Source organism: Periplaneta americana, chromosome 7 (genome assembly GCF_040183065.1).
Source record: "Periplaneta americana isolate PAMFEO1 chromosome 7, P.americana_PAMFEO1_priV1, whole genome shotgun sequence".
Lineage (NCBI taxonomy): Eukaryota > Metazoa > Arthropoda > Insecta > Blattodea > Blattidae > Periplaneta > Periplaneta americana.
In genome coordinates, this window is record NC_091123.1 from 165392243 (window position 1) to 165411113 (window position 18871).

Sequence of the window (18871 nt, forward strand, 5' to 3'; positions counted from 1 at the left end):
TTTCTTTTAACTTTCTCCATATTCATTATTTTCATTCTTCATACATTTTTTTCCTTTCCACTCTCTTTAGCTACAAAACTTGCATGTGCTCCCATTCTCTACACTCCATATCACTTCCTCATCATTTATTATCAATTTCCTTTACTTTCCCCTTTCTTATTTTCCCTCTTCTGCCCGTATTTCCCTTTATCTTACCCTCGTAATTGTCCCTCTCAAACTCCCTCACTTTTCGCAAATCAAGATTTCAGGTATAACTCCCTGTAAAGATGATTTGAATAATTTCGAGGGAAAAATTGTTCCGGGGCCGGGTATCGAACCCGGGATCTTTGGTTTAACGTACCAACGCTCTACCAACTGAGCTACCCGGGAACTCTACCAGACACCGATACAATTTTTCCCTCTATATCCACAGACCTCAAAGTGGGCTGACAACCGTCAAGCAACCAACTTCGAGTGCACACTAGAGAGTAGAGTTCCCGGGTAGCTCAGTTGGTAGAGCGTTGGTACGTTAAACCAAAGGTCCCGGATTCGATACCCGTCCCGGAACAATTTTTCCCTCGAAATTATTCAAATCATCTTTACAGGGAGTTATACCTGAAATCTTGATTTGCATAATACACATCACTGTTCGTTAACAGAAAACCACAATTTAAGTCACACGGAGTTAGTGTGCACTCGAAGTTGGTTGCTTGACGGTTGTCAGCCCACTTTGAGGTCTGTGGATATAGAGGGAAAAATTGTATCGGTGTCTGGTAGAGTTCCCGGGTAGCTCAGTTGGTAGAGCGTTGGTACGTTAAACCAAAGGTCCCGGGTTCGATACCCGGCCCCGGAACAATTTTTCCCTTGAAATTACTCCCTCACTTTTCTTTTGGTTTTTTTCGTACATTTGAATGACTTTATCAGAAAAATGCAAAGTAGGAACGAAAATATTCTGACTAGTAGGGTACAGAGGGATAAATCAGATAGCGGGGCTATACTGATAATGTTAAGGGTTTTCGCATGCTCTGTGTCTACCGACGACGCCATACTGTCGTTTTTAGCTTCATAGTGAATGAAAGAGTGTTGTTAACATTTGTGGTTAGTTTGGTTAGAATTCTCCTATCCTGAGACAAGCAACACGAATTATTCTAACGGACGGTAAGTAACAAATATCTTTAGTATGTGCAACATGTAATGTTGTGGTCAGTGAACGTAAGCTTTATGTGTGTTCAAATACTAAATATCATATACAGTAGCTTTTATCTGTGATGGTGTCCATGGTATGTAACAGTCCATCAGACTGTATGGTGACGCTATCCCTTGCATTGTCCAGTAAGTAGATTCTCCTTGGTTATAGATAACCTGCGGGGCTATTTGGATACATTTTCGTGGGGCTATACGGATAATAAATATATTTTTTTTTTCTCGTGCATAATTACTAAAAGTTATTTTCCATTAACGAATGAATATTTGTGACATTTCTCCAGCAACATTGTGCACAGGAAAAGTTCGTCTGATTGTAGATGGTCATTCATTCCATGCACCACTTTCTGCTCTTGAATACTGCCAGAACAATGACATGGAAATCCTTTGTCTTCCCTCACACACAACGCATATTTCGCAGCCCCTCGATCGTTGTGTTTTCAAGTCACTCAAAAGTAATTATCGGTGTGAAGCAACATCACGACTACACAGGAATCTACGATCTAACATAACTAAGATCCAATTCTATTCATTGTTTAGTGAAGCTTGGAAGGCAACTGCATCTGGCAACAAATGGGTTTTCCTATATAGGAATTTTCCCCTTCAGATCTCAAGCAATCCAGGACTTCCATTTTGCAATTTCTGAGACATATAGGCCTTCTATTACTGCCACTACCGAAGACATGCAAAACGGAGAAATAGTTCAACCTGAAGAACAGCCTAGTACTTCGCAACCTCCTGTGCAAATCGCTTCTGAAAATCTTAGAGAGGTTCTTCCTAGCCCTCCAAAGAAAAGAACGCAAAAATCTTCTCGAGCTAAATAGCCTGTCACAGCACATCACCGGAGAATGTAGCAGCTGTTAAGTCAAAGAAAGTGGTTCAATTAAAGGGCAAACAAACTCGACTTCAATTCAGTGATAGGCCTTAGGAGAATGTCAAAGAAAATGGAAGAAAAAATAAAAAAGCTAAAAAGGCAGGTGAAGAGAATAATGACTATAAATGTGTGTTTTGCATGATCAGTTACTCCTTCAAGTCATCAACTCTGAAAGGTGAATGGATTCGCTCCCAGAAGTGTAAGATATTGTTTCACGAGAAGTGCGTAGGAGCACAAGGAAGAAAACAATTCATTTGTGGTAAATGCTTATAAAATAACTATGTAATTAATAAATTAGTTTCAGTGCATAAAAATACCAATATTACATAGCTTTTTCATTGCTATCCATATTACTCCTCATCAGTATCCAATTAGCCCTTCTTAATTTCCAATTTGGCGGGTAATTCGGATAGCTTAATTTCAGTGTCAATAGTAATTTCTCTTTAGTGAAATTAATTTCACAGTACGACAAAATAATGCACTATTTGTATGTCTACTTGTTTTCTCTGTACAAGATCAAGTTTTTTTCTGAATTAGAAAATTTTTGTTAACCTATCCGAATTACCCCTCTATACCCTATGGATAATATTCAAGGATTTGTGAATAAGCTCAATTTGTGGATACAGATTATTTAAAATCGGTGGTTTGAGATGTTCCCAATTATATAGCCCCTTGCTGACGGTAATAAAGTGTTGATGGGCTTAATTAAAGAACATTTAGTAATCTTGCAGCAGAAGTTAAAGAATTATTTTGGAGATAGTGTTCAAGATTTCGACTGGGTTCGTGATCTATTCATTGTGGATTCAAACCATCTTCCGAATAATACACTCGTACAAGAGGAACTGGCAGATTTAAAAGCAGACAGAATACTGACATTAACCGGTTATCTCCGAGATAACAGTTAATATGTTATTGTCAATTTAAACTACATATATGTTGGGCAGTCTTAATATTACATGTTCATACCAGTTGTTGCGGTAAGATCTATAGTATTCGTAATGGCGGTGATATTCAATTCTGGTCGGATGTCAGCGTTCCTTTTCTGGTCGTAAAGAGTATATCCTGCAAGAGGTCTTAGCAATCGCATTTCAGCAGCTTCTATTCTTCGAAGTTGTCCTTTCGTTAATGACCATGTCTCTGATCCATATAATAATGCAGGGACTGCCATAACTTTATAGAATTTCAAAATTTTTTCTGGTGAATTTTCTTTAATAGTGTTGATTTGATTGTTCTTAATAGTTGCTGAAATTTGGCAAGTTTAATATCCAAGTCCCTAGAGTTTATATAAGAAAGATTGCAGCCAAGATATTTGAATGTGTTGACTTGTTCTATACAATTATTATTGATTGCAATTTTGGATCTTACATAAGTGGGATGTTGTCCATCATAAAATTTGTGAGCAATTCGTCTTCCCAATTTTTGGTAATGTTATTTATATAAATATTAAATAAGGTGGCTGAAATTGGGCAGCCTTGCTTTATTCTTTGATTTATTGTTCTAGCATCCTTGCTTAAAGTGTTATTTACTTTTAATTTGATTTTTGTGCTTTTGTACATATTCTTGATTGTGTAAATTAAATGTTGGGGTATTCCAATCTATACTAATAATAAATCTGTAGCCGAAATTTTTCTGGTAATTTTCGATTTTCCAAAAATAATTGGTCCTAACATATATAATTAACCACCCTGAAACCGAAAATCGCTTTTTTGAAATTTTTGTTTGTATGTCTGTCTGTCTGTATGTTTGTTACCTTTTCACGCGATAATGGCTGAACGGATTTCGATGAAAATTGGAATATAAATTAAGTTCGTTACAACTTAGATTTTAGGCTATATGGCATTCAAAATACATTATTTAAAAGGGGGGTTATAAGGGGGCCTGAATTAAATATATCGAAATATCTCGCTTCTCATTGATATTTGTGAAAAATGTTACATAACAAACGTTTCTTTAAAAATAATTTCCGTTAAGTTTTATTCCATGAAAAATTTTGGTAGGAGTGATATTTAATCAGATAAATGAGTTTTACAATTAAAATAACTGCCATCTAAGGCCGTATAATGAAATAAAAAAACAAATGACTTCGTATATAAGGGGCCTTGGACAGCAACAATCGAAAGCTATGAAAGATAGCCTACAGAGAATGTTTCTGTGTTTGTATGAAGTAATATCGGAAGCTAAATTAACCGATTTGTACAATTATTTATTATTTCACCATTGGAAAGTGTAGTTTCTCTAGATGGACATAATGCTATAATGTTATTACAGTAACTTCTGATATAATATAATGTAATATAATATAATATAATATAATATAATATAATATAATACGATACGATACGATACCATATGATATGATATGATATATAATATATTATAATATAATATAGTATAGTACAGTATAATATAATATAATATAATATAATATAATATAATTTAAGTTATTTGAAGGGTTCAGAACCATAGTGGGCCAAACGCCATTTACTGAATACGTAGAAAATAAGGGTTAAAATTAAGTTATTACCATAATTCAATGGAAACATATACCAAGTAAAATAAAGTATACACATTAAATCTAAATGATGTCAATCTTCATTAAACTATGGTTGCATTTAATAACAATTAAGAAACATGTTAAATTGTCATTGCACCAAATGAGTGGTCTCTGGATCAAAATGATCGCATTTTAATTTTCTTTTATGCAATTTCAATGAAGTACCGGTAACATACTAAACGAGTTATCCTTCTATCAAACACGAATGTTCCCTGGATCAAACGTCCTATTTTAATTATGTAATTACTTTATATTTAGTTCTAACGGGTGCAGCGGAGCGCACGCGTACGGCTAGTTTCAACTAAAACATCCCAAAGTTTTGTTCTGTCAACTGTGTCGAATGCCTTATGGCAATCAATGAATGCCAAGTGCGTTGTTATATTAAATTCTCTATGTTTCTCAATAATTTGTGTTAGTGTGAAGACGCCGTCTATGCAGGATCGATTTTCTCTAAATCCATTTTATTCTTCCCTAATTAATGTCTCTGTGATTGTATTTAATCTGTTTGTAATTATTTTTGCATATATTTTGTATCCTGAATTTAAAAGACTGATGCCTCTGTAATTGCACTATCATCTTTACTTTTTAACTTTGCTCTAGAATACGCCATTAGGAAAGTTCAGGATAACACAAGGGGTTTGCAATTGAACGGGTTACATCAGCTTCTTGTCTATGCGGATGACGTGAATATGTTAGGAGAAAATCCACAAACGATTAGGGAAAACGCGGAAATTCTACTTGAAGCAAGTAAAGAGATAGGGTTCGAAGTAAATCCCGAAAAGACTAAGTATATGATTATGAATAATTTCGAGGGAAAAATTGTTCCGGAGCCGGGTATCGAACCCGGGACCTTTGGTTTAACGTACCAACGCTCTACCACTGAGCTACTTGGGAACCAAAGGTCCCGGGTTCGATACCCGGCTCCGGAACAATTTTTCCCTCGAAATTATTCAAATCAACTTTACAGGGAGTTGTACCTGAAATCTTGATTTGTATATGATTATGTCTCGTGATCAGAATATTGTACGAAATGGAACTATAAAAGTTGGAGATTTATCGTTCGAAGAGGTGGAAAAATTCAAATATCTTGGAGCAACAGTAACAAATGTAAATGACACTCGGGAGGAAATTAAATACAGAATAAATATGGGAAATGCCTGTTATTATTCGGTTGAGAAGCTTTTGTCATCTAGTCTGCTGTCAAAAAATCTGAAAGTTAGAATTTATAAAACAGTTATATTACCGGTTGTTCTGTATGGCTGTGAAATTTGGGCTCTCACTTTGAGAGAGGAACAGAGATTGATGGTTTTTGAGAATAAGGTTCTTAGGAAGATATTTGGGGCTAAGAGAGATGAAGTTACAGGAGAATGGAGAAAGTTACACAACGCAGAGCTGCACGCATTGTATCCTTCACCTGGCATAATTAGGAACATTAAATTCAGACGTTTGAGATGGGCGGGGCATGTAGCACGTATGGTCGAATCCAGAAATGCATATTATAGAGTGTTAGTTGGGAGGCCAGAGTGGAAAAGACCTTTGGGAAGGCCGAGACGTAGATGGGAAGATAATATTAAAATGGATTTGAGGGAGGTGGGATATGATGGTAGGGACTGGATTAATCTTGCTCAGGATAGGGACCGATGGCGGGCTTATGTGAGGGCGGCAATGAACCTCCGGGTTCCTTAAAGCCAGTAAGTAAGTAAGATGTCTCTGTAATTATTGCAGCCTTTGGGGTTTCCTTTATTGTGGATTGGTACTACTATTGATTCCGTCCACTCATCTGGTATCTGTCCAGATGTTCAGCATATGTTAATAAATTCTAGAAATTTACGTAAGAAGCTTGTAGGAGCATTCTTGAATAATTCCGTATTAATTCCGTCAGAACCAGGCGCTTTTCGGCTTTCACATTTGTTAATTACTGATTCTAATTCTTCTATACCGATAAGGTCAACATTGCTATCATTAATGTTTTCCCTTGTGTCTGCACTGTCTTTATTGGTCCATATAATAATAATAACGATAATAAATTTGATTACATTAAGTAATTGTATTAAGGGAACCAGGTAGTGATTAAGGGTCAGAAATCCGATTTTTTATTTTGTGTTTCAAAAACAAGTGCAAAGCTTGCTCTTTAAAACAATATAAAAATATTGTGGGGGTATTTGTGCAGATAAGCTCGTTAAGCAGCCTCTATAAATTTGGAGATGCATGTAATTCATATGTTCTTTTTTTTTAATGCAGTTTTCCATAAGTTGACATTTTCCAAACTTAAGTGCATTTTTCTCTGAAACTACTGAATAAATTTACATGACATTTTTACATTGTTTTCTGCAGCCTGTGTTTTACATAGTAGACCTACGGTTTTAAGAATATCATATACATAACACGAGAAAAAAAATATATATGCATTGAAAAAACTTGCAGAAATATTAAACAATGTTCAGTATTTTTTCTGTTTCACTAGGGGTGAAATATTTAACTAAATTTTGCTTTAGAATTTACATTATGCATTACTAGATAACTTAAAAATAACTCAAGGTATATGAGTGAAGATTGCAGCAAGTAATGTGCACCTGAAGAATGAGGTACTGTACACTGAGAAAACAGGTTATCAGTTAAGGCCTTTATTTTGCACTTGGATACAAAACTAATTAGTCGTCTTTTATATCACTGAATTCAAAATGGTTGATTGTATAAGCACGGAAATTTTTATTCCATTCTGAGCACTAAAAGCCTAGAAATATTGAACTAAACTTTTGTACTGAAATTTTTTAATTGCACAGGCATCATTACCTACTACCCTTAAGAGAGTAACATTATATGTTTTTGAGGGGCTTAACATTTTGGTGTGATGTGTTGAGTGTAGGCCCGTTTAGGGTGTGCCGTGAATAGGAAAAGGTTGCGGAACACTGCTTTATACCCACTTAACTGTAAAAGAGAGAACTGACGTACTGCGCAGTGTTGCCAACATTACTGAGGTGCTTTTTCCTGAAATTATGGGACGCAGGTGTAGATGATGGCTCTTCTTCGGAGGCCAGCGAGTATCCTGAGATATTGGCGCGCTTCTGCTCTAACATGGCGGACAGTCATGCCACATGACGTAAGAAGAGCGTATGTGGATAAGCAGGGTTCCATTACGTCTTACACTGTGCACCTTATGGATGTAGAGAGTGCTGCTTAATTTGAATTGATATCGGTTGCACGAGATTAAAGTGGCTGCCGCAAATTGAACGCGAAGCTGCTACAGCCCGTGTCTTCACCAGCTTGTCTCACATTCATCACCCGGAGGTACAGTATCTCATTCACACCACAAAACATCTCCGACCAGATAGAGCAAAATACTAGACCTGATCACTTGGCTGCATTCCAGACTGAAACAAGCCACTGCCATTACCGCTATCACATCGGCGACCTGAGCTATAGATTAGCAACACTATTTCAATTAAAATCACCCAAACTGATTGCGGCGAACTCAGTGGTTAAGAAACACGTTTGGCGTTGGGTGGAGGTACAGTTCTAAATGCGATTCTTGATAACGATATTGCTTTGCTCTCTATAATTTGATGTTCTTTGTCACCCCTAAGTTACCAGTGTTATCACGGAAGTTTTACCTCGCCATTTTTAAAATGAGGTGAGAAGATACGAGCTATTCAATCTCAAATCGACCGAAATATAGAGAAAATTGACCTTGCAATTTCTAAATACAATGAAACTTGTTTGTACGTAGAGAACTGTGATACAAGGCTTTGTGCAAACTTTGAGGCATCAGAACTTCATAGTGTTAAAATTAAAAATGTTTAAATTTATCGTATTTTCATAAAATTAGCAAATTTAAACTGTTGTAGCTCCGAAACCCTTTCACCCAATGATCAAAATCATGGCTTGTTTTGATGCTGAGAAATTAAAGTTTATATTGACATATAAACAGATTTTCTTACTTTTTATGGAAGTGGAGAAATTTAGATTTTTCCTCATTAAGACGCCTTTGCCAAGGAAAAAATAAAAAAAAAAAACATATAGTTAGATTTCGAATTAAAAGTACAAATAAACACATATTTTTTACTGATGGTATGTTGATAAGAAAGTATTGAAAATATCAAATAATGAAAATAAATAGTACGCGCGTGAACTAACCAGCTGACTGTGAGGCGGGAGCTAGCCGAGATAAGCAAGGCCAGGAGACAAACACGTGATGTGTCGTCTAGCATCATGGCCGTGCTAGCTTTACACAGCTTTTCATAAACACAGGAGTAAAATGACGCCCAACGCTCGCTTATATTCAGCTCTCGGCCTGTGCGTGCGGTATTGCGCCGTTCAAGTCCAGGCGTGTGAAAATAATCTATTTAATACCCTCGAAACTTATTGCCGAGCCACTAAGCAAACAATGCCGAATCCTTCTTAATAATGCAAGGTTTTTTCTCAATATTTTTTTTTTACAATTTTACAAATGGCCAAAAAGCCTAAAAGCAAGTAAAATCAGATTATCTGTCTCTCTGTATACAATAAAAATAAGGATTACGTCTTAACATAACCTACCAAATATCAGCTTCAAAATAAGCTCTCGTTCAATGTTCTGCAGTAAATGGTTCCAGAGTTCTGAGCGCTGAAAGAGGCTTGTTTTTATAAAATACGCTAAATTTGTCGCTCAATAATACGAAAACCGTTTGACTTTCGATAGTATATTTTTGAAAATGCACTCTTCTCAGCACCTTGTATAAGTAGGGAAAAAAATTAAAGTATAAAAAAATGCGAGTTTTTTTTTCTGGTCGATTTCATATGGAATAGCCCATGCAGACATAGAGAAAGATTGCACTACAGAAGTTATTAATTTGTACAGAATTTTGTCAACATAGATTTGCGTTTTTACACGCTGTACGCAGGAGCGAATTTTTCTCCGTCATTAACAAATCATTCATAGACGGTCAGTGAATCGAATCTTAATCCGGCAGAGTTTTACATTTGGCTACAGCCATTCTGCTACAAGCGACGTGACTGAAAATTAAGATACGTTAAGTCGAATTTGGCCACAGTTGGCAACGCTCTGGTCTGTGCAGCATATTGGGCATTTGCCTCTGGTATTATAATACGTTGCATTTAATACTATAAAATGTATATAGGTTTAGTTAAAAGTCCCGCACCACTTAAATAACTTTTTAAGCATGTGGTTCAGTGACATGAAACTTGGTATGTGGGGATAACCATATACTAAGAACTCAATAATGGTATTACCAATTTTTTTTACTTCCGGTTTAACCGGAAATAACTCCAACTCTCTTATTTTAAATGGAACATCCAATATGTTTTTTTTTTTTAATAAAGCTCATTAAGACCTTTTCAAAAAGTACCCATACTTGATACCTCTGTACAAATTCATTGTTGCTAAGTCAAGAAAACAGAAAAGTGTATCGAATAGTAAAATAATAATTTCAAGGGAAAAATTGTTCCGGGATCGATACCCGGCCCCGGAACAATTTTTCCCTTGAAATTATTCAAATCTGCTTTACAGGGAGCTTCACCTGAAAGACTAGATTTGCATGAGTAAAATAATAAACGCACCACCTAAATAACTTTTGAAGCATGTGGTTCAGTGACATAAAACTTGGTATGTGAGAATAACCATATACTAAGAACTCAATAATGGTGTTACCGAGTTTTTCATACTTCCGGTTTTTTTTATTTTAGAATAGTGCTCATTAAGAGCTTTCAAAAATTTCCCACACTTGATACTTCTGTACAAATTCAGATGTCATAGATACTTGGATTTTCTCGAATTAAGTAGTACCGGCCATCGTAAACTTATTTTCACATCCAGCCAACCATCGTCTATCCAGAGATGATATCTCTTTCCAACAAGACGGAGCTCCAGCTCACTATGGACAGCATTTAGACCAGGTTTTCCACAACGATGGATTGGTAGGAGATGTCATATAGAGTGGCCAGCTAGATCCCCAGATTTGTCGCCTTTGGACTTCTTTGTGGGGCCATTTGAAGTGAGTAGTCTATCGAGAAGGACCCAACAACTTAGGGTACGTACACGTTGGAGCAACGATAAACGATAAGAGAAATGATCTAGCGACGCTTTGGTATTATCAAAGAATCAAGTGTTCATATCGGAGCAACGAGGACGCGGGAAGCGAACATTTTGATTTATCAGTAGAAGATATTCTATACATCCACTTAATGAAAGAAGATATATAGAAAGTATCTGCTGCCAAGTTCAAGGTTAATATAACTTAAATACGTACAAAATTAAACCCGTTTCTCATCCCAAAGATGGTATAAATTCGTTGTGTTGTGATAGGTTCTTGTGATCACATAACATAGGACGAATAAATACACAACTGATCAATTTGTCAGTATCTACAATAATTAATTTAATATCCCGAAATAATCATAAATCGATTAATATTCGGATATATTGATAATCACCGGTATTTATACAGATTAATATTATCTTAATCAGAGAGCATATGAAAGACAAGAGCGAAGAAAATGGAACTTTGCTTTTTCGTCGCTTTTATCGTGTATCTTCGCTTTTATCGTTACTCCAATATGCACACCTCAATGACAATGCATGCTTCAATTCTCTCTGATATAGCATCGCTGCTTCTTTTATCGTGTATCTTCGCTTTTATCGTTACTCCAATATGCACACCTCAATGACAATGCATGCTTCAATTCTCTCTGATATAGCATCGCTGCTTCTTTTATCGTGTATCTTCGCTTTTATCGTTACTCCAATATGCACACCTCAATGACAATGCATGCTTCAATTCTCTCTGATATAGCATCGCTGCTTCTTTTATCGTGTATCTTCGCTTTTATCGTTACTCCAATATGCACACCTCAATGACAATGCATGCTTCAATTCTCTCTGATATAGCATCGCTGCTTCTTTTATCGTGTATCTTCGCTTTTATCGTTACTCCAATATGCACACCTCAATGACAATGCATGCTTCAATTCTCTCTGATATAGCATCGCTGCTTCTTTTATCGTGTATCTTCGCTTTTATCGTTACTCCAATATGCACACCTCAATGACAATGCATGCTTCAATTCTCTCTGATATAGCATCGCTGCTTCTTTTATCGTGTATCTTCGCTTTTATCGTTACTCCAATATGCACACCTCAATGACAATGCATGCTTCAATTCTCTCTGATATAGCATCGCTGCTTCTTTTATCGTGTATCTTCGCTTTTATCGTTACTCCAATATGCACACCTCAATGACAATGCATGCTTCAATTCTCTCTGATATAGCATCGCTGCTTCTTTTATCGTGTATCTTCGCTTTTATCGTTACTCCAATATGCACACCTCAATGACAATGCATGCTTCAATTCTCTCTGATATAGCATCGCTGCTTCTTTTATCGTGTATCTTCGCTTTTATCGTTACTCCAATATGCACACCTCAATGACAATGCATGCTTCAATTCTCTCTGATATAGCATCGCTGCTTCTTTTATCGTGTATCTTCGCTTTTATCGTTACTCCAATATGCACACCTCAATGACAATGCATGCTTCAATTCTCTCTGATATAGCATCGCTGCTTCTTTTATCGTGTATCTTCGCTTTTATCGTTACTCCAATATGCACACCTCAATGACAATGCATGCTTCAATTCTCTCTGATATAGCATCGCTGCTTCTTTTATCGTGTATCTTCGCTTTTATCGTTACTCCAATATGCACACCTCAATGACAATGCATGCTTCAATTCTCTCTGATATAGCATCGCTGCTTCTTTTATCGTGTATCTTCGCTTTTATCGTTACTCCAATATGCACACCTCTATGACAATGCATGCTTCAATTCTCTCTGATATAGCATCGCCGCTTCTTTTATCGTGTATCTTCGATTTTATCGTTACTCCAATATGCACACCCCAATGACAATGCATGCTTCAATTCTCTCTGATATAGCATCGCTGCTTCTTTTATCGTGTATCTTCGCTTTTATCGTTACTCCAATATGCACACCTCAATGACAATGCATGCTTCAATTCTCTCTGATATAGCATCGCTGCTTCTTTTATCGTGTATCTTCGCTTTTATCGTTACTCCAATATGCACACCTCAATGACAATGCATGCTTCAATTCTCTCTGATATAGCATCGCTGCTTCTTTTATCGTGTATCTTCGCTTTTATCGTTACTCCAATATGCACACCTCAATGACAATGCATGCTTCAATTCTCTCTGATATAGCATCGCCGCTTCTTTTATCGTGTATCTTCGATTTTATCGTTACTCCAATATGCACACCCCAATGACAATGCATGCTTCAATTCTCTCTGATATAGCATCGCTGCTTCTTTTATCGTTTATCGTCGCTCCAACGTGTACGTACCCTTAGAAATCTGGAGCATCGAATAATGGAAGTGGTGCAAGATATTCCTAAAGCTGGTTAAATCATTCCTTAAATGGTTTCTATGATCGAGTGACACATTGTCAAGCAGCTGAGGGCTACCAATTTGGACACAGAATTTAGAAGGTGAGCTAGCTTTGTTTTCTTTTTTTTTAAGGAAGGAGTATTTTATTATTTTAATATTCGATACACTTTTCTGTTTTCTTGACTTAGCAACACTGAATTTGTACAGAAGTATCAAGTGTGGGTAATTTTGAAAAGCTCTTAATGAGCACTATTCGAAAATTAAAAAAAATATATATATTGGGTGTTCCATTTAAAATAAGGGAGTTGGAGTTACTTCCGGTTAAACCGGAAGTAGAAAAAACTTGGTAATACCATTGTTGACTTCTTAGTATATGGTTATCCCCACATAGCAAGTTTAAATGTCACTGAACCGTATGCTTCAAAAGTTATTTAGGTGGTGCGGGACTTTTAACTAACCCTGTATATGACGCATGTTGATTCCCCCCCCCCAGAAAATCAAAACTCTTCTCCGAAACCCTCCAGTAAAAGTAGGTTGGAAATACATCCAAGGAATATCGGTGTCCAGAATATGAACAATTATGAAGATTTATTCATAATATGAAAATTATTACGAAATATCATATACCTCCCATTTCGACTGTAGGCCTACTCACGATTCCTAGTACTCTGCGATTAACGGTGTGATATATAGGGAACGGATTTTTATGTGCTAAAAAATTTAAATATATTTATTTTTTATGTGCTAAAAAGTACGAAAATATTTGCTAAAAATTAAAAAAATATTTTGTTTTAAATATGACAAAAATACCTTACTTAGCTTGAAAAAAATGTTACTAGGTACTCACCAACCACACTTGAGTGCCAGTAGTTGGCCGAGAATTTCAGTGAACAACAAAGGTCATCTCCAAATTCTCCATCACAAATGCATGCCGATTACCTCTGAACAACGACTTATACTGTGAAAACGATCTTTCCATATCACAGGACGTCAGATGTGCATATTTAAAGAGAGGAATGTCACAAACACCTACACCATCAATTTCACCTACAGGCACAACCTCCAATACTTGAACAAATTTACACATTTTTTTTATATCCACTGTTTTTCCCAAACACATTCTGGAATTTGTCCCTTAGTAATTGTATTTCTGAACCTGGTAGCGAGTCTAGTTTAATTTCCACGGCACGCACCTCCCTGTTTCAGACAACAGGTTTTTGGATGTTTCGAGTTTTTTTTTATGATGTCACACAAAAAGCTTAGATTTGCTAATAGGAAAGCCAAATCGTTTTTTTTTAACCATCTTTCAGTATATCTAGAAGGATATCGATTGACGAAACCCGATAACAGGGAATCACAACAAGATGTAGGCCTATTGCCTTACTTGATGGACATGAGCGAGAGGCGAGAGATTTGTTTAAATTAAATAATATTCATACCCGAGCTCTTATCTGTTGTGTTTCAAAAACAAAGCGTTCAATGAAATCATCTTCAGTAACAATAAACATTCCTAATTATGTGTTGCAAGATCTCTCCTCCTTGTCCATGTTAATTTATTCTCTACCAATAACACTGATATGCTGCCTAGCAGTTCTCAGAACTTGAGGCGATACTATTACGAAAATGGATACACCATACAGAGCTTAGAAACATGAAACACCAAGAATTCTTAAAAAAAGATAACGTACTTCTGAGTGATAATTAATTTAGTTTTCAAATATGTAAAAATTCTTGTAAAAAATTATTTGAGTAAAAAATCTTCAAGATTTATGTATTTATAATACATTTCCTGAAAATATGTATTTACATAAATTTTTTGTGAAAATTTGTGTTTTTATGTGGAATAAAATTCGGGTTTTAAACTTGAAACTTCATGTTCGGAATGTTTAACTTTGTTAATTATGTTTTATCACACGCAAAAAGAATATTTAATTACATAAGAATCCGCTCCTTAGTGATATATGAAATCATATTTTTCCGCTCTCTAATCATGAGAATCTTCTCAATTTAGGTTGCTGGTATTTAATAGATTATTCTTCAGTGTTACTGTGCTTTGTGATAGAAGCATTCTGTGAAATTTCTGGGCCGTCAATCTAGCCTATCCTTACTGGAGCGCTTCCAGGAAGAGACGAAATCTTTACTTGGAAGAGAAACACACACACTTCTTATTTCCTTGGCAGAAATTCCCGCACTATACGCGATGCATGCAGACTACCAAAGAACTTACTGCTTCGATTCTATTTATCACAAAGAAAGATTCAGAAGCTTTCTATGTAATTCTGGAATTTCGTTTCGCAGCGTTAACCATCTCTTTTGTTTGCTGAATACTTCCCACCCCACTGAATGACCACATGGTGGCCGTCATAAAAACTATTAGTAGTAACGCGAAATTGGAGTTCTTTATTTTATCTGTAGTAATGTCACGAGAGGTCTGAGATTTATCTGGAAAATCTCAGACCTCGAGTGACATTTTTAGAACTATTTCGTGAATAAAATGAAAATGTGAATAATATATCCCTAAAATTCGATCACAAAATCTTAATAATTGTATATTAACGAATACTTAACCTATTCAGACATTGTGAAGTTGAAATACTCGTAGATGAATATCGATTACTGCAATAAAGAAATTCGATGTTTTTATTCAGTAATGCCAATTGCAAATAATCTATAAAAATGCCTTAAAATTGATCTTACATAATTGGCTTAGTAGGGAAAGAAATTTTGTACTACTTAATATTTAGACTAGTAATAAAATTAAATTCTGGCACCAACATTTAAGTTTATTTAATTTTACATAATTTTTTCTAAGTGGTACACTTTAATTAATTATTTTACCTGATGTAATTTCCATGTGGTCCACCACAAGGCCACTCTTATCCGGAATTAGTAGGTATAGAGGAGTCTATATTGAAGGGGTGGTTGGATTGTACTACGTTAAAATGGCAATATTTGTGTACAAAAACGATTAAAATATTGTACAAAATAATGGGTATTAGCCACAGGCATAGCGTGGTCGGTTAAGACGCTTGCCTGCCGATCCGAAGTTGCGCTCGGTCGCGGGTTCGATTCCGCTTGGGCTGATTATCTGGTACGGGTTTTTCCGAGGTTTTTCCCAACTTAAGACAAATGTCAGGTAATCTATGGCGAATCCTCGTCCTCATCTCGCTAAATATATCACAATCACCAATTCCATTGACGCTAAATAACCTCGTAGTTGATACAGCGTCGCTAAATAACCAAGTAAAAAATAATGGGTATGAATGGACAAAATATGTATACAAAGTATCATCATCATCACCATCTTCTTCTTCTTCTTCTTCTTCTTCTTCATAGTATAGGCCCCATGGCCTGTTCCGGCTCAATACTCCATCGCTTTCTTAGTCTGCCAGGGTGCCGTCTTCCACGTGGTTTATAATTCCATGCCAACTTCGGAAACCTTCCATAATCCATTCTCTGTAAATGGTCGATCTATCTTTTCTTATAATCATAGACTTGCTGAATTATAGATTTAATTTCTAATTCCTCCCTTATGCTTTCATTTCTTATATGCTCTAGTCTTGTACAGCCCTTGACTGCTATTAGAAATTTCATTTCTGATGACTGTATATTATTAATTTCTTTCTGTCTCAGGACCCAATTCTCACTACCATATAAGAGGGATGGAACTGCTATAGCCTTATAGAATTTTAGTTGTGTTTCCTTCCTTGTTTTACTTCCTAAAACTCTTCTCATTGTACCACACATATTTTGGTACGGTACTTGGAAAGTTTTATTTCTACATCTATATCATAGTTATAGGATATTACAAAATATCAAAGGAAATAAGCATTATTTTATATTAATAATGGGGATTTATGCCCAAAATTAAATGAAAATTCCTAAACTTAAAGTCCGAACAAAACAAAAGATGTTCTTATGAATTGAAATAGGCAAAAAAATACAAAAAAAATGCCCTAACAAATGTCTTAAAACACTCAGTTTATCACATAACATATTATAAATACTAAAGCAGCAATGTTTCTGGCTTACCATAAAAAAGATGCAGTTTCATCAAAATTCTAGTACTAATCATGAGGTAACTTCGGCTGCGCAATGCCTTCCCTTGATTGTAGCGATCACTGGTGCCCTTTTACGATATAAATATCGAAATAACTTCACGAGGCTATTCCGAGATGAACTACTGGCGCTGTTCTCACGAGATTCAATATCGAATGCGCAGAAACGCAATGCGGCAACGCTATGTGGAAGGATATAATTTTCCCAGACAGCATCGTTTTATATAGGCCAACATACAGAAAGTGAGTCAAGGAAATTCAATCCCATTTTCAAAGTCCCGCATGATCCTAGCTGGAATACTTTACAATGTGGAATTCGCACTGACATGCGTGTACACTTCAGCACTTTCATTAAGGTTACACCAAAAGCTTGCTGACGGGAGTGTGTCATTGCTCCACTCTTTGAAGCTTCATTAAACTGAAGAATTACTATCATGTAGATTATTATTATTATTATTATTATTATTATTATTATTATTATTATTATTATTAATAATAAAAAAATCTGAAAGTTAGAATTTATAAAACCGTTATATTACCGATTGTTCTTTATGGTTGTGAAACTTGGACTCTCACTTTGAGAGAGGAACATAGGTTAAGGGTGTATGAGAATAAGATGCTTAGGAAAATATTTGGGGCTAAGCGGGATGAAGTTACAGGAGAATGGAGAAAGTTACATAACACAGAACTGCACGCATTGTATTCTCCACCTGACATAATTAGGAACATTAAATCCAGACGTTTGAGATGGGCAGGGCATGTAGCACGTATGGGCGAATCCAGAAATGCATATAGAGTGTTAGTTCGGAGGCCGTAGGGAAAAAGACCTTTAGGGAGGCCGAGACGTAGATGGGAGGATAATATTAAAATGGATTTGAGAAAGGTGGGTTATGATGATAGAGACTACATTAATCTTGCTCAGGATAGGGACTAATGGCGGGCTTATGTGAGGGTGGCAATGAACCTGCGGGTTCCTTAATAGCCAGTAAGTAAGTAAGTAAGTAGGTAAGTATTATTATTATTATTATTATTATTATTATTATTATTATTATTATTATTAATTGGGAATATTAAACCTAGACGTTTGAGATGGGCAGGGCATGCAGCAACTATGGGCGAATTCAGAACTGCATATAGAGTGCTAGTTGGGAGGCCAGAGGGAGGAAGATCTTTGGGGAGGCCGAGACGTAGATGGGAGGATAATATTAAAATGGATTTGAGGGAGGTGGGATATGATGATAGAGACTAGATTGATCTTGCACAGGATAGAGACCGATGGCGGGCTTATGTGAGGACGGAAATGAACTTGCGGGTTCCTTCAAAGCTATTAGCAAATAAATTATTATTATTATTATTATTATTATTATTATTATTTTGTCAATAATTTTAAACCACCACCACTACCACCACCATAATCATCATCATCATCATCATCATCATCATCATCATCATCATCATCATCATCATCATCCTTTTCGCCGTCACGTCATCTCATCATTGTCGCCAATATTTAGTCGGCCTCCGTAGCGTAGTCGATATGCTCGAGGTTGCGGGTTCGATCCTGGTCCAGGTCGATGGCATTTATGTGTGTTCAAATGCGACAGGCTCATGTCAGTAGATTTACTGGCATATAAAAGAACTCTTGTGGGACAAAATTTTGGCACACCGGCGACGCTGATATAAACTCTGCAGTTGCGAGCGTCGTTAAATAAATCATAATTTAATTTTTTTGTCGCCATTATAATCATCCCCCTCATAGTAATCATCTTCATCGTAGTCATGCTTTCGTAGTCATCTTCATCATG

General features: G+C 36.1%; 1 non-coding gene across 1 annotated transcript; it reads left to right on the forward strand.

Annotated features, from left to right (window-relative positions):
• The first annotated feature begins 759 nt into the window (after window positions 1-759).
• Window positions 760-832, forward strand: TRNAN-GUU (transfer RNA asparagine (anticodon GUU)). The gene has a single exon. It is a non-coding gene; the product is annotated as a tRNA-Asn (tRNA).
• Window positions 833-18871: the final 18039 nt, after the last annotated feature.